This window comes from Rhinoderma darwinii, chromosome 3 (genome assembly GCF_050947455.1).
Source record: "Rhinoderma darwinii isolate aRhiDar2 chromosome 3, aRhiDar2.hap1, whole genome shotgun sequence".
NCBI classification, from domain to species: domain Eukaryota; kingdom Metazoa; phylum Chordata; class Amphibia; order Anura; family Rhinodermatidae; genus Rhinoderma; species Rhinoderma darwinii.
This window is the reverse complement of record NC_134689.1, coordinates 78222184-78237736: the sequence shown is the minus strand read 5'-3', so window position 1 is coordinate 78237736 and position 15553 is coordinate 78222184. Positions and strand designations below refer to the sequence as shown.

Here is a 15553-nt window from a genome sequence, read left to right as displayed (position 1 = left end):
TGGCATGATCCTAAATATAAGTAAACTATGTAAAACAATACAGATTCCTCTGCTTACTTGAGTGAATGTTTTAGAGAATGGAACTCCACTAAACTAATCTTGAAAGTTTTCGCATTTGTGTAGGATAGGATGACCGAGCAGTCTCTCGTGAAGGCGTGGTTTTAAATCCCACTTTTGAATACTCATATTTAAGTAAACTATGTACTACTCTGAGTTCTCATGATCCCCATATCTCTGGCATGATCCTAAATATAAGTAAACTATGTAAAACAATACAGATTCCTCTGCTTACTTGAGTGAATGTTTTAGAGAATGGAACTCCACTAAACTAATCTTGAAAGTTTTCGCATTTGTGTAGGATAGGATGACCGAGCAGTCTCTCGTGAAGGCGTGGATTTAAATCCCACTTTTGAATACTCATATTTAAGTAAACTATGTAAGACAATACCGATTCCTCTGCTTACTTGAGTGAATGTTATAGAGACTGGAACTCCACTAAACTACTGCTGGGTACCTCCCAGGGTAGTTTTTCTGTATTTTCAGGTTAAAGCAAGAACAAGGGTTCTTCAGGACCTCTTTGTTACAGCACTGTTAATCATAAACCAATAACTACATGATGGAAATGGACAAGAAACAGTTCTAATCTTTCTATTTTAAATTCCCAAAAACTGGACCCTTAACATGACGGTTTTTTCTTCCATTTCTGAAAGGCTTGGCTTTTCTATAAGTCAGGATGGCCGAGCGGTCTAAGGCGCTGCGTTCAGGTCGCAGTCTCCCCTGGAGGCGTGGGTTCAAATCCCACTTCTGACAATACAACTTTTATTAAACACACTGCAATGTCATTCCGACAGCGCTAGTGAAAAAACCCACTATGCCAAAACACGCCCCAAAATGTTAGACTCTTCAGATGACTGGCTTGGCATCCAATCTTGAAAGTTTTCTTATTTGTGTAGGATAGGATGGCCGAGCAGTCTCTCGTGAAGGCGTGGATTTTAATCCCACTTTTGAATACTCATATTTAAGTAAACTATGTAAGACAATACAGATTCCTCTGCTTACTTGAGTGAATGTTATAGAGAATGGAACTCCACTAAACTACTGCTGGGTACCTCCCAGGGTAGTTTTTCTGTATTTTCAGGTTAAAGCAAGAACAAGGGTTCTTCAGGACCTCTTTTTTACAGCACTGTTAATCATAAACCAATAACTACATAATGGAAATGGACAAGAAACAGTACTAATCTTTCTATTTTCTATTTCATATTTAAGTAACTATGTAAGACAATACAGATTCCACTGCTTACTTGAGTGAATGTTATAGAGAATGGAACTCCACTAAACTACTGCTGGGTACCTCCCAGGGTAGTTTTTCTGTATTTTCAGGTTAAAGCAAGAACAAGGGTTCTTCAGGACCTCTTTGTTACAGCACTGTTAATCATAAACCAATAACTACATGATGGAAATGGACAAGAAACAGTTCTAATCTTTCTATTTTAAATTCCCAAAAACTGGACCCTTAACATGACGGTTTTTTCTTCCATTTCTGAAAGGCTTGGCTTTTCTATAAGTCAGGATGGCCGAGCGGTCTAAGGCGCTGCGTTCAGGTCGCAGTCTCCCCTGGAGGCGTGGGTTCAAATCCCACTTCTGACAATACAACTTTTATTAAACACACTGCAATGTCATTCCGACAGCGCTAGTGAAAAAACCCACTATGCCAAAACACGCCCCAAAATGTTAGACTCTTCAGATGACTGGCTTGGCATCCAATCTTGAAAGTTTTCTTATTTGTGTAGGATAGGATGACCGAGCAGTCTCTCGTGAAGGCGTGGATTTAAATCCCACTTTTGAATACTCATATTTAAGTAAACTATGTAAGACAATACCGATTCCTCTGCTTACTTGAGTGAATGTTATAGAGAATGGAACTCCACTAAACTACTGCTGGGTACCTCCCAGGGTAGTTTTTCTGTATTTTCAGGTTAAAGCAAGAACAAGGGTTCTTCAGGACCTCTTTTTTACAGCACTGTTAATCATAAACCAATAACTACATGATGGAAATGGACAAGAAACAGTACTAATCTTTCTATTTTCTATTTCATATTTAAGTAACTATGTAAGACAATACAGATTCCTCTGCTTACTTGAGTGAATGTTATAGAGAATGGAACTCCACTAAACTACTGCTGGGTACCTCCCAGGGTAGTTTTTCTGTATTTTCAGGTTAAAGCAAGAACAAGGGTTCTTCAGGACCTCTTTGTTACAGCACTGTTAATCATAAACCAATAACTACATGATGGAAATGGACAAGAAACAGTTCTAATCTTTCTATTTTAAATTCCCAAAAACTGGACCCTTAACATGACGGTTTTTTCTTCCATATCTGAAAGGCTTGGCTTTTCTATAAGTAAGGATGGCCGAGCGGTCTAAGGCGCTGCGTTCAGGTCGCAGTCTCCCCTGGAGGCGTGGGTTCAAATCCCACTTCTGACAATACAACTTTTATTAAACACACTGCAATGTCATTCCGACAGCGCTAGTGAAAAAACCCACTATGCCAAAACACGCCCCAAAATGTTAGACTCTTCAGATGACTGGCTTGGCATCCAATCTTGAAAGTTTTTTTATTTGTGTAGGATAGGATGGCCGAGCAGTCTCTCGTGAAGGCGTGGATTTTAATCCCACTTTTGAATACTCATATTTAAGTAAACTATGTAAGACAATACAGATTCCTCTGCTTACTTGAGTGAATGTTATAGAGAATGGAACTCCACTAAACTACTGCTGGGTACCTCCCAGGGTAGTTTTTCTGTATTTTCAGGTTAAAGCAAGAACAAGGGTTCTTCAGGACCTCTTTTTTACAGCACTGTTAATCATAAACCAATAACTACATAATGGAAATGGACAAGAAACAGTACTAATCTTTCTATTTTCTATTTCATATTTAAGTAACTATGTAAGACAATACAGATTCCACTGCTTACTTGAGTGAATGTTATAGAGAATGGAACTCCACTAAACTACTGCTGGGTACCTCCCAGGGTAGTTTTTCTGTATTTTCAGGTTAAAGCAAGAACAAGGGTTCTTCAGGACCTCTTTGTTACAGCACTGTTAATCATAAACCAATAACTACATGATGGAAATGGACAAGAAACAGTTCTAATCTTTCTATTTTAAATTCCCAAAAACTGGACCCTTAACATGACGGTTTTTTCTTCCATATCTGAAAGGCTTGGCTTTTCTATAAGTCAGGATGGCCGAGCGGTCTAAGGCGCTGCGTTCAGGTCGCAGTCTCCCCTGGAGGTGTGGGTTCAAATCCCACTTCTGACAATATAACTTTTCTTAAACACACTGCAATGTCATTCCGACAGCGCTAGTGAAAAAACCCACTATGCCAAAACACGCCCCAAAATGTTAGACTCTTCAGATGACTGGCTTGGCATCCAATCTTGAAAGTTTTCTTATTTGTGTAGGATAGGATGACCGAGCAGTCTCTCGTGAAGGCGTGGATTTAAATCCCACTTTTGAATACTCATATTTAACCCCTTAAGGACGCAGCCTAGTTTGGGCCTTAAGGCTCAGAGCCCATTTTTCAAATCTGACATATTTCACTTTATGTGGTAATAACGTCGGAATGCTTAAACCTATCCAAGCGATTCTGAGATTGTTTTCTCGTGACACTTTGGGCTTCATGTTCGTGGTAAAATTTGGTCGATATATTCAGTCTTTATTTGTGAAAAATTGCAAAATTTAGAGAAAATTTACAAAAAATAGCATTTTTCAGAATTTAAATGCATCTGCTTGAAAAACAGACGGTTATACCACCCAAAATAGTTACTAGTTCACATTTCCCATATGTCTACTTTAGATTGGCATCGTTTTTTGAACATTCTTTTATTTTTCTTGGACGTTACAAGGCTTAGAACATAAACAGCAATTTCTCATATTCTTAAGAAAATTTCAAAAGCCTTTTTTTGAAGGTGCCAGTTCAGTTCTGAAGTGGATTTGAGGGGCCTATGTATTAGAAACCCCCATAAAACACCCCATTTTAAAAACTAGACCCCTCAAAGTATTCAAAACAGCATATAGAAAGTTTTTTAACCCTTCAGGCATTTCACAGGAATTAAAGCAAAGTGGAAATTAAATTTGCAAATTTCATTTTTTCTGCTGAATTTCAATTTTATTCAATTTTTTTATAGTAACAGAGAAGGTTTTACCAGAGAAACACTACTAAATATGTATTGTCCAGATTCTGCAGTTTTTAGAAATGTCCCACATGTGGCCCTACTGCGCTCGTGGACTAAAACACAAGCCCTAGAAGCAAAGAAGCACCTAGTGCATTTTGAGGCCTCTTTTTTATTAGAATATATTTTAGGCAGCATGCCAGGTTTGAAGAGGCGTTGAGGTATCAAAACAATGGAAACCCACCAGAAGTGACCCCATTTTGGAAATTACACCCCTCAAGGAATTCATTTATGGTTTTTGTTATCATTTTGACCGCACAGTTTTTTCACAGCACCTATTTGAATTGGGCTGTGAAATGAAAAAAAATGATATTTTTTCCAATAAAATGTCATTTTTGATCAAATTTTCTTATTTTCACAGGGAACAACATACCCCATTTTGTTGCCCAATTTGTCCTTAGTGCGGCAATACCCCATTTGTGGTGATAAACTGCCGTTTGGGCCCATGGGAGGGCTCAGACTTCTGACAATACAACTTTTATTAAACACACTGCAATGTCATTCCGACAGCGCTAGTGAAAAAACCCACTATGCCAAAACACGCCCCAAAATGTTAGACTCTTCAGATGACTGGCTTGGCATCCAATCTTGAAAGTTTTCTTATTTGTGTAGTATAGGATGGCCGAGCAGTCTCTCGTGAAGGCGTGGATTTTAATCCCACTTTTGAATACTCATATTTAAGTAAACTATGTAAGACAATACAGATTCCTCTGCTTACTTGAGTGAATGTTATAGAGAATGGAACTCCACTAAACTACTGCTGGGTACCTCCCAGGGTAGTTTTTCTGTATTTTCAGGTTAAAGCAAGAACAAGGGTTCTTCAGGACCTCTTTTTTACAGCACTGTTAATCATAAACCAATAACTACATAATGGAAATGGACAAGAAACAGTACTAATCTTTCTATTTTCTATTTCATATTTAAGTAACTATGTAAGACAATACAGATTCCACTGCTTACTTGAGTGAATGTTATAGAGAATGGAACTCCACTAAACTACTGCTGGGTACCTCCCAGGGTAGTTTTTCTGTATTTTCAGGTTAAAGCAAGAACAAGGGTTCTTCAGGACCTCTTTGTTACAGCACTGTTAATCATAAACCAATAACTACATGATGGAAATGGACAAGAAACAGTTCTAATCTTTCTATTTTAAATTCCCAAAAACTGGACCCTTAACATGACGGTTTTTTCTTCCATTTCTGAAAGGCTTGGCTTTTCTATAAGTCAGGATGGCCGAGCGGTCTAAGGCACTGCGTTCAGGTCGCAGTCTCCCCTGGAGGCGTGGGTTCAAATCCCACTTCTGACAATACAACTTTTATTAAACACACTGCAATGTCATTCCGACAGCGCTAGTGAAAAAACCCACTATGCCAAAACACGCCCCAAAATGTTAGACTCTTCAGATGACTGGCTTGGCATCCAATCTTGAAAGTTTTCTTATTTGTGTAGGATAGGATGACCGAGCAGTCTCTCGTGAAGGCGTGGATTTAAATCCCACTTTTGAATACTCATATTTAAGTAAACTATGTAAGACAATACCGATTCCTCTGCTTACTTGAGTGAATGTTATAGAGAATGGAACTCCACTAAACTACTGCTGGGTACCTCCCAGGGTAGTTTTTCTGTATTTTCAGGTTAAAGCAAGAACAAGGGTTCTTCAGGACCTCTTTTTTACAGCACTGTTAATCATAAACCAATAACTACATGATGGAAATGGACAAGAAACAGTACTAATCTTTCTATTTTCTATTTCATATTTAAGTAACTATGTAAGACAATACAGATTCCTCTGCTTACTTGAGTGAATGTTATAGAGAATGGAACTCCACTAAACTACTGCTGGGTACCTCCCAGGGTAGTTTTTCTGTATTTTCAGGTTAAAGCAAGAACAAGGGTTCTTCAGGACCTCTTTGTTACAGCACTGTTAATCATAAACCAATAACTACATGATGGAAATGGACAAGAAACAGTTCTAATCTTTCTATTTTAAATTCCCAAAAACTGGACCCTTAACATGACGGTTTTTTCTTCCATATCTGAAAGGCTTGGCTTTTCTATAAGTCAGGATGGCCGAGCGGTCTAAGGCGCTGCGTTCAGGTCGCAGTCTCCCCTGGAGGCGTGGGTTCAAATCCCACTTCTGACAATACAACTTTTATTAAACACACTGCAATGTCATTCCGACAGCGCTAGTGAAAAAACCCACTATGCCAAAACACGCCCCAAAATGTTAGACTCTTCAGATGACTGGCTTGGCATCCAATCTTGAAAGTTTTCTTATTTGTGTAGGATAGGATGGCCGAGCAGTCTCTCGTGAAGGCGTGGATTTTAATCCCACTTTTGAATACTCATATTTAAGTAAACTATGTAAGACAATACAGATTCCTCTGCTTACTTGAGTGAATGTTATAGAGAATGGAACTCCACTAAACTACTGCTGGGTACCTCCCAGGGTAGTTTTTCTGTATTTTCAGGTTAAAGCAAGAACAAGGGTTCTTCAGGACCTCTTTTTTACAGCACTGTTAATCATAAACCAATAACTACATAATGGAAATGGACAAGAAACAGTACTAATCTTTCTATTTTCTATTTCATATTTAAGTAACTATGTAAGACAATACAGATTCCACTGCTTACTTGAGTGAATGTTATAGAGAATGGAACTCCACTAAACTACTGCTGGGTACCTCCCAGGGTAGTTTTTCTGTATTTTCAGGTTAAAGCAAGAACAAGGGTTCTTCAGGACCTCTTTGTTACAGCACTGTTAATCATAAACCAATAACTACATGATGGAAATGGACAAGAAACAGTTCTAATCTTTCTATTTTAAATTCCCAAAAACTGGACCCTTAACATGACGGTTTTTTCTTCCATTTCTGAAAGGCTTGGCTTTTCTATAAGTCAGGATGGCCGAGCGGTCTAAGGCGCTGCGTTCAGGTCGCAGTCTCCCCTGGAGGCGTGGGTTCAAATCCCACTTCTGACAATACAACTTTTATTAAACACACTGCAATGTCATTCCGACAGCGCTAGTGAAAAAACCCACTATGCCAAAACACGCCCCAAAATGTTAGACTCTTCAGATGACTGGCTTGGCATCCAATCTTGAAAGTTTTCTTATTTGTGTAGGATAGGATGACCGAGCAGTCTCTCGTGAAGGCGTGGATTTAAATCCCACTTTTGAATACTCATATTTAAGTAAACTATGTAAGACAATACCGATTCCTCTGCTTACTTGAGTGAATGTTATAGAGAATGGAACTCCACTAAACTACTGCTGGGTACCTCCCAGGGTAGTTTTTCTGTATTTTCAGGTTAAAGCAAGAACAAGGGTTCTTCAGGACCTCTTTTTTACAGCACTGTTAATCATAAACCAATAACTACATGATGGAAATGGACAAGAAACAGTACTAATCTTTCTATTTTCTATTTCATATTTAAGTAACTATGTAAGACAATACAGATTCCTCTGCTTACTTGAGTGAATGTTATAGAGAATGGAACTCCACTAAACTACTGCTGGGTACCTCCCAGGGTAGTTTTTCTGTATTTTCAGGTTAAAGCAAGAACAAGGGTTCTTCAGGACCTCTTTGTTACAGCACTGTTAATCATAAACCAATAACTACATGATGGAAATGGACAAGAAACAGTTCTAATCTTTCTATTTTAAATTCCCAAAAACTGGACCCTTAACATGACGGTTTTTTCTTCCATATCTGAAAGGCTTGGCTTTTCTATAAGTCAGGATGGCCGAGCGGTCTAAGGCGCTGCGTTCAGGTCGCAGTCTCCCCTGGAGGCGTGGGTTCAAATCCCACTTCTGACAATACAACTTTTATTAAACACACTGCAATGTCATTCCGACAGCGCTAGTGAAAAAACCCACTATGCCAAAACACGCCCCAAAATGTTAGACTCTTCAGATGACTGGCTTGGCATCCAATCTTGAAAGTTTTTTTATTTGTGTAGGATAGGATGGCCGAGCAGTCTCTCGTGAAGGCGTGGATTTTAATCCCACTTTTGAATACTCATATTTAAGTAAACTATGTAAGACAATACAGATTCCTCTGCTTACTTGAGTGAATGTTATAGAGAATGGAACTCCACTAAACTACTGCTGGGTACCTCCCAGGGTAGTTTTTCTGTATTTTCAGGTTAAAGCAAGAACAAGGGTTCTTCAGGACCTCTTTTTTACAGCACTGTTAATCATAAACCAATAACTACATAATGGAAATGGACAAGAAACAGTACTAATCTTTCTATTTTCTATTTCATATTTAAGTAACTATGTAAGACAATACAGATTCCACTGCTTACTTGAGTGAATGTTATAGAGAATGGAACTCCACTAAACTACTGCTGGGTACCTCCCAGGGTAGTTTTTCTGTATTTTCAGGTTAAAGCAAGAACAAGGGTTCTTCAGGACCTCTTTGTTACAGCACTGTTAATCATAAACCAATAACTACATGATGGAAATGGACAAGAAACAGTTCTAATCTTTCTATTTTAAATTCCCAAAAACTGGACCCTTAACATGACGGTTTTTTCTTCCATATCTGAAAGGCTTGGCTTTTCTATAAGTCAGGATGGCCGAGCGGTCTAAGGCGCTGCGTTCAGGTCGCAGTCTCCCCTGGAGGTGTGGGTTCAAATCCCACTTCTGACAATATAACTTTTCTTAAACACACTGCAATGTCATTCCGACAGCGCTAGTGAAAAAACCCACTATGCCAAAACACGCCCCAAAATGTTAGACTCTTCAGATGACTGGCTTGGCATCCAATCTTGAAAGTTTTCTTATTTGTGTAGGATAGGATGACCGAGCAGTCTCTCGTGAAGGCGTGGATTTAAATCCCACTTTTGAATACTCATATTTAACCCCTTAAGGACGCAGCCTAGTTTGGGCCTTAAGGCTCAGAGCCCATTTTTCAAATCTGACATATTTCACTTTATGTGGTAATAACGTCGGAATGCTTAAACCTATCCAAGCGATTCTGAGATTGTTTTCTCGTGACACTTTGGGCTTCATGTTCGTGGTAAAATTTGGTCGATATATTCAGTCTTTATTTGTGAAAAATTGCAAAATTTAGAGAAAATTTACAAAAAATAGCATTTTTCAGAATTTAAATGCATCTGCTTGAAAAACAGACGGTTATACCACCCAAAATAGTTACTAGTTCACATTTCCCATATGTCTACTTTAGATTGGCATCGTTTTTTGAACATTCTTTTATTTTTCTTGGACGTTACAAGGCTTAGAACATAAACAGCAATTTCTCATATTCTTAAGAAAATTTCAAAAGCCTTTTTTTGAAGGTGCCAGTTCAGTTCTGAAGTGGATTTGAGGGGCCTATGTATTAGAAACCCCCATAAAACACCCCATTTTAAAAACTAGACCCCTCAAAGTATTCAAAACAGCATATAGAAAGTTTTTTAACCCTTCAGGCATTTCACAGGAATTAAAGCAAAGTGGAAATTAAATTTGCAAATTTCATTTTTTCTGCTGAATTTCAATTTTATTCAATTTTTTTATAGTAACAGAGAAGGTTTTACCAGAGAAACACTACTAAATATGTATTGTCCAGATTCTGCAGTTTTTAGAAATGTCCCACATGTGGCCCTACTGCGCTCGTGGACTAAAACACAAGCCCTAGAAGCAAAGAAGCACCTAGTGCATTTTGAGGCCTCTTTTTTATTAGAATATATTTTAGGCAGCATGCCAGGTTTGAAGAGGCGTTGAGGTATCAAAACAATGGAAACCCACCAGAAGTGACCCCATTTTGGAAATTACACCCCTCAAGGAATTCATTTATGGTTTTTGTTATCATTTTGACCGCACAGTTTTTTCACAGCACCTATTTGAATTGGGCTGTGAAATGAAAAAAATGATATTTTTTCCAATAAAATGTCATTTTTGATCAAATTTTCTTATTTTCACAGGGAACAACATACCCCATTTTGTTGCCCAATTTGTCCTTAGTGCGGCAATACCCCATTTGTGGTGATAAACTGCCGTTTGGGCCCATGGGAGGGCTCAGACGGAAAGGAGCGCTATGTGTTTGTTGGAGTCCAGATTTTGCTGGATTGGTTTTCGGGTGCCATGTTGCATTTGCAGAGCCCCAGAGGTATCAAAGCAATGGAAACCCACCAGAAGTGACCCCATTTTGGAAACTACACCCCTCAAGGAATTCATTTATGGTTTTTGTTATCATTTTGACCGCACAGTTTTTTCACAGCACCTATTTGAATTGGGCTGTGAAATGAAAAAAATGATATTTTTTCCAATAAGATGTCATTTTTGATCAAAATTTCTTATTTTCACAAGGAACAACATACCCCATTTTGTTGCCCAATTTGTCCTTAGTGCGGCAATACCCCATTTGTGGTGATAAACTGCCCTTTGGGCCCATGGGAGGGCTCAGAAGGAAAGGACCACCATTTGGCCTACTGGAGCTTTTCTGGTGCTAAGTCATGTGTGCAGAAGCCCCTGAGGTACCAGTACAGTTGAAACCCCCGAGAAGTGACCCCATTTTAAAAACTACACCCCTTAAGACATTCATCTAGAGGTGTAGTGAGCATTTTGACCCCACAGGTACTGTGTAAAAGATAATGCGCAGCAGATGGTGCAGTGTGAGATTTGCAATTTTATATATGTATATGCCATTTCAGTGTCCAATATAGTGTGCCCAGCATGCGCCACCGGAGATATACACCCCTTAAATTGTAATGTGGGTTCTCCTGGGTACGACAATACCCTACATGTGGCTGTTATCAGCTGCCTGGGCATACGGCAGGGCTCAGAAGGGAAAGATGAGGGGGGTAAGCTGTGCGGAGTGCATCAGGGTAAATTGAAAATCAAGGGATGTATGATACATTTTAAAACAATCTTTTATACAGAGCCCTGGTTTTTCGGGACACGTGTCACATTGGTATATTGTGTTCTTCCTTATCCCCCTCTTATAGCAGACTCTGCACCTCTTTTGACTCTTTCCCTTTCCACCGGTTTGGGGACCTTCTCCTGGAAAGTGTTGCCCTGGTACGATGCGCCCCCCCTTCCTGGTCCCTAAAGATTAGATCTTGAAATTCCAGGAAAGTTCCCCTCTGGCCTGCACATCGACGTAGCACATACGCATTCTAGAAAGCCATCTGTATGATGTGCCCGGCTAGCTTCTTATACTACACCACATGGCGCTGTAGGGCTTCAGGACTTGATTTGACAAGTCCATCCCTCCCATGTACCTATTGTAGTCCAGGATGCAGTCTGGTTTGGGGGTGGCCTTTCCTTCATATATCCTAAACCTGTAGGTATACCCTGATGCACTCTCGCACAGCTTATACATCTTCACGCCATACCTTGCCCTCTTACCTGGCAGGTACTGGCGGAATTGAACCCTCCCTTTAAAATGTACCAGGGACTCATCAATAGAAAAACACTTCTCGGGGGTGTATGCTTGGGAAAACCGGGCACTGAAACGGTCTAATAGGGGTCTCCGTTTATACAAACGGTCAAAACTGGGGTCATCTCGGAGTGGGCACGGCTCATTATCAGTATAATGTAAGAAGCGAAGTATTGCCTCATTTATTTATTTTTTTAGGTTCCAGTTCATTTCTGAAGTTGCTTTGAGGGGCCCATATATTAGAAACCCCTATCAAACACCCCATTTTAGAAACTAGACCCCTCAAAGTATTCACAACAGCATTTAGAAAGTTTATGAACCCTTTAGGTGTTTCACAGAAATTTAGAGCAAAGTAGAGGTGAAATTTACTCTTTTTATACCATTTTTTTTATAACACAAAAGGATTTATCAGAGAAACGCAACTCAATACTTATTGCCCAGATTCTGCAGTTTAGAGAAATATCCCACATGTTGCCCTCGGGCGGTAATGGACTGAAGCACCGGCCTCCGAAGCAAAGGAGCACCTAGCGGATTTTGAGCCCTCTTTTTTATTAGGCACCATGTCCGGTTTGAAGAGGTCTTGTGGTGCCAAAACATTGGAAACCCCCCAAAGTGACCCCAATTTGGAAACTAGACCCCTTGAGGAATCCATTGTAGTTTTCATGGGGTGCATGCGGCTTTTTGATCAGTTTTTATTCCATTTTTAGGTGGCGTGGTGACTAATAAACAGCAATTCTACTATTGTTTTTGTATACTTTTTTTTTTACAGCGTTCACCGTGCGCTATAAATGATATATTAACTTTATTCTGCGGGGCGATACGATCACGGCGATACCAGATGTTTATAGTTTTTTTTTATGTCTTATGGCGTTTGCACAATAAAATACGTTTTGTAAACAATCATTCACTTTTTGTGTTACCTTATTCTAAGAGCCAGAACGTTTTTATTTTTCAATCAATAAAGCCGTGCGAGGACTTATTTTTTGCGTAACGAACTGTATTTTCCATCAGTACCATTTTTAGGTACATGCGACTTTTTGATCTCTTTTTATTCCATTTTTTGGGAGGTGAAGTGACCAAACAATTGTGATTGTGGTACGGTTTATTAATATTTTTTTTTACGGCGTTCACCGTGCGGGATAAATAACAAAATAATTTTGTAGTTCAGGCCGTTACGGACGCGGCGATACCAATTATGTATAGTTTATTTGTTTGTTTATATATTTTTATTAATAATAAAGGCCTGATAAGGGAAAAAGTGGGACTTTTACTTTTATTACTTTTAAAACTTTTATTTTCTTATTTTTACACATCTTTTTTTAACTTTTTTTTTACTTTATTACTTTGTCCCACTAGGGGACATGAGGGCAGGAGGCCCTGATCGCTATTCTAATACACTGCACTACATGCGTAGTGCAGTGTATTAGAACTGTCAGCTACTCACTGACAGCAAGCATAGTGGGTCCTGACGTTGTCAGGACCCACTAGGCTTCCGTCTATGGCATAGCCGGACGCCATTGTTTGGTGTCCGGTTGCCATAGTCACCATCGCCGGCCGCTATCGCGTAGCAGGCCGGCGATGGCAGCTTAACCCCTAAAAAGCCGCGATCTCTATAGAACGCGGCTTTTAAGGGGTTAATCAGCGGGGACACAGCGATCGGTCCCCGCTGTAGGAGCTGTGACAGCTGCTGAACAAGACAGCAGCGTCACAGCTCCTGTATGTGTCGGGAGGACGGCCAAAACGGCCGTTACTCCCGAGACGTACTATTACGGCATGGAGCGCGAACGATACAGCTGCCATGACGTAATAGTACGTCAAGGAGCGGGAAGGGGTTAAGTAAACTATGTAAGACAATACCGATTCCTCTGCTTACTTGAGTGAATGTTATAGAGAATGGAACTCCACTAAACTACTGCTGGGTACCTCCCAGGGTAGTTTTTCTGTATTTTCAGGTTAAAGCAAGAACAAGGGTTCTTCAGGACCTCTTTTTTACAGCACTGTTAATCATAAACCAATAACTACATGATGGAAATGGACAAGAAACAGTACTAATCTTTCAATTTTCTATTTCATATTTAAGTAACTATGTAAGACAATACAGATTCCTCTGCTTACTTGAGTGAATGTTATAGAGAATGGAACTCCACTAAACTACTGCTGGGTACCTCCCAGGGTAGTTTTTCTGTATTTTCAGGTTAAAGCAAGAACAAGGGTTCTTCAGGACCTCTTTGTTACAGCACTGTTAATCATAAACCAATAACTACATGATGGAAATGGACAAGAAACAGTTCTAATCTTTCTATTTTAAATTCCCAAAAACTGGACCCTTAACATGACGGTTTTTTCTTCCATATCTGAAAGGGTTGGCTTTTCTATAAGTCAGGATGGCCGAGTGGTCTAAGGCGCCGCGTTCAGGTCGCAGTCTCCCCTGGAGACGTGGGTTCAAATCCCACTTCTGACAATACAACTTTTATTAAACACACTGCAATGTCATTCCGACAGCGCTAGTGAAAAAACCCACTATGCCAAAACACGCCCCAAAATGTTAGACTCTTCAGATGACTGGCTTGGCATCCAATCTTGAAAGTTTTCTTATTTGTGTAGGATAGGATGACCGAGCAGTCTCTCGTGAAGGCGTGGATTTAAATCCCACTTTTGAATACTCATATTTAAGTAAACTATGTAAGACAATACCGATTCCTCTGCTTACTTGAGTGAATGTTATAGAGAATGGAACTCCACTAAACTACTGCTGGGTACCTCCCAGGGTAGTTTTTCTGTATTTTCAGGTTAAAGCAAGAACAAGGGTTCTTCAGGACCTCTTTTTTACAGCACTGTTAATCATAAACCAATAACTACATGATGGAAATGGACAAGAAACAGTACTAATCTTTCAATTTTCTATTTCATATTTAAGTAACTATGTAAGACAATACAGATTCCTCTGCTTACTTGAGTGAATGTTATAGAGAATGGAACTCCACTAAACTACTGCTGGGTACCTCCCAGGGTAGTTTTTCTGTATTTTCAGGTTAAAGCAAGAACAAGGGTTCTTCAGGACCTCTTTGTTACAGCACTGTTAATCATAAACCAATAACTACATGATGGAAATGGACAAGAAACAGTTCTAATCTTTCTATTTTAAATTCCCAAAAACTGGACCCTTAACATGACGGTTTTTTCTTCCATATCTGAAAGGGTTGGCTTTTCTATAAGTCAGGATGGCCGAGCGGTCTAAGGCGCCGCGTTCAGGTCGCAGTCTCCTCTGGAGACGTGGGTTCAAATCCCACTTCTGACAATACAACTTTTATTAAACACACTGCAATGTCATTCCGACAGCGCTAGTGAAAAAACCCACTATGCCAAAACACGCCCCAAAATGTTAGACTCTTCAGATGACTGGCTTGGCATCCAATCTTGAAAGTTTTCTTATTTGTGTAGGATAGGATGACCGAGCAGTCTCTCGTGAAGGCGTGGATTTAAATCCCACTTTTGAATACTCATATTTAAGTAAACTATGTAAGACAATACCGATTCCTCTGCTTACTTGAGTGAATGTTATAGAGAATGGAACTCCACTAAACTACTGCTGGGTACCTCCCAGGGTAGTTTTTCTGTATTTTCAGGTTAAAGCAAGAACAAGGGTTCTTCAGGACCTCTTTTTTACAGCACTGTTAATCATAAACCAATAACTACATGATGGAAATGGACAAGAAACAGTACTAATCTTTCTATTTTCTATTTCATATTTAAGTAACTATGTAAGACAATACAGATTCCTCTGCTTACTTGAGTGAATGTTATAGAGAATGGAACTCCACTAAACTACTGCTGGGTACCTCCCAGGGTAGTTTTTCTGTATTTTCAGGTTAAAGCAAGAACAAGGGTTCTTCAGGACCTCTTTGTTACAGCACTGTTAATCATAAACCAATA

At 39.5% G+C, this 15553-nt stretch overlaps 8 non-coding genes across 8 annotated transcripts; all 8 read left to right on the top strand.

Annotated features, from left to right (window-relative positions):
* The first annotated feature begins 727 nt into the window (after positions 1-727).
* On the top strand, positions 728-810 carry TRNAL-CAG (transfer RNA leucine (anticodon CAG)). Its single transcript has one exon. It is a non-coding gene; the product is annotated as a tRNA-Leu (tRNA).
* A 754-nt stretch (positions 811-1564) lies between these two features.
* TRNAL-CAG (transfer RNA leucine (anticodon CAG)) lies at positions 1565-1647 on the top strand. Its single transcript has one exon. It is a non-coding gene; the product is annotated as a tRNA-Leu (tRNA).
* A 1591-nt stretch (positions 1648-3238) lies between these two features.
* On the top strand, positions 3239-3321 carry TRNAL-CAG (transfer RNA leucine (anticodon CAG)). Its single transcript has one exon. It is a non-coding gene; the product is annotated as a tRNA-Leu (tRNA).
* Positions 3322-5458: 2137 nt separating this feature from the next.
* TRNAL-CAG (transfer RNA leucine (anticodon CAG)) lies at positions 5459-5541 on the top strand. The gene has a single exon. It is a non-coding gene; the product is annotated as a tRNA-Leu (tRNA).
* Positions 5542-6295: 754 nt separating this feature from the next.
* TRNAL-CAG (transfer RNA leucine (anticodon CAG)) lies at positions 6296-6378 on the top strand. The gene has a single exon. It is a non-coding gene; the product is annotated as a tRNA-Leu (tRNA).
* Positions 6379-7132: 754 nt separating this feature from the next.
* On the top strand, positions 7133-7215 carry TRNAL-CAG (transfer RNA leucine (anticodon CAG)). Its single transcript has one exon. It is a non-coding gene; the product is annotated as a tRNA-Leu (tRNA).
* A 754-nt stretch (positions 7216-7969) lies between these two features.
* TRNAL-CAG (transfer RNA leucine (anticodon CAG)) lies at positions 7970-8052 on the top strand. Its single transcript has one exon. It is a non-coding gene; the product is annotated as a tRNA-Leu (tRNA).
* A 754-nt stretch (positions 8053-8806) lies between these two features.
* TRNAL-CAG (transfer RNA leucine (anticodon CAG)) lies at positions 8807-8889 on the top strand. Its single transcript has one exon. It is a non-coding gene; the product is annotated as a tRNA-Leu (tRNA).
* The last annotated feature ends 6664 nt before the right edge of the window (positions 8890-15553 follow it).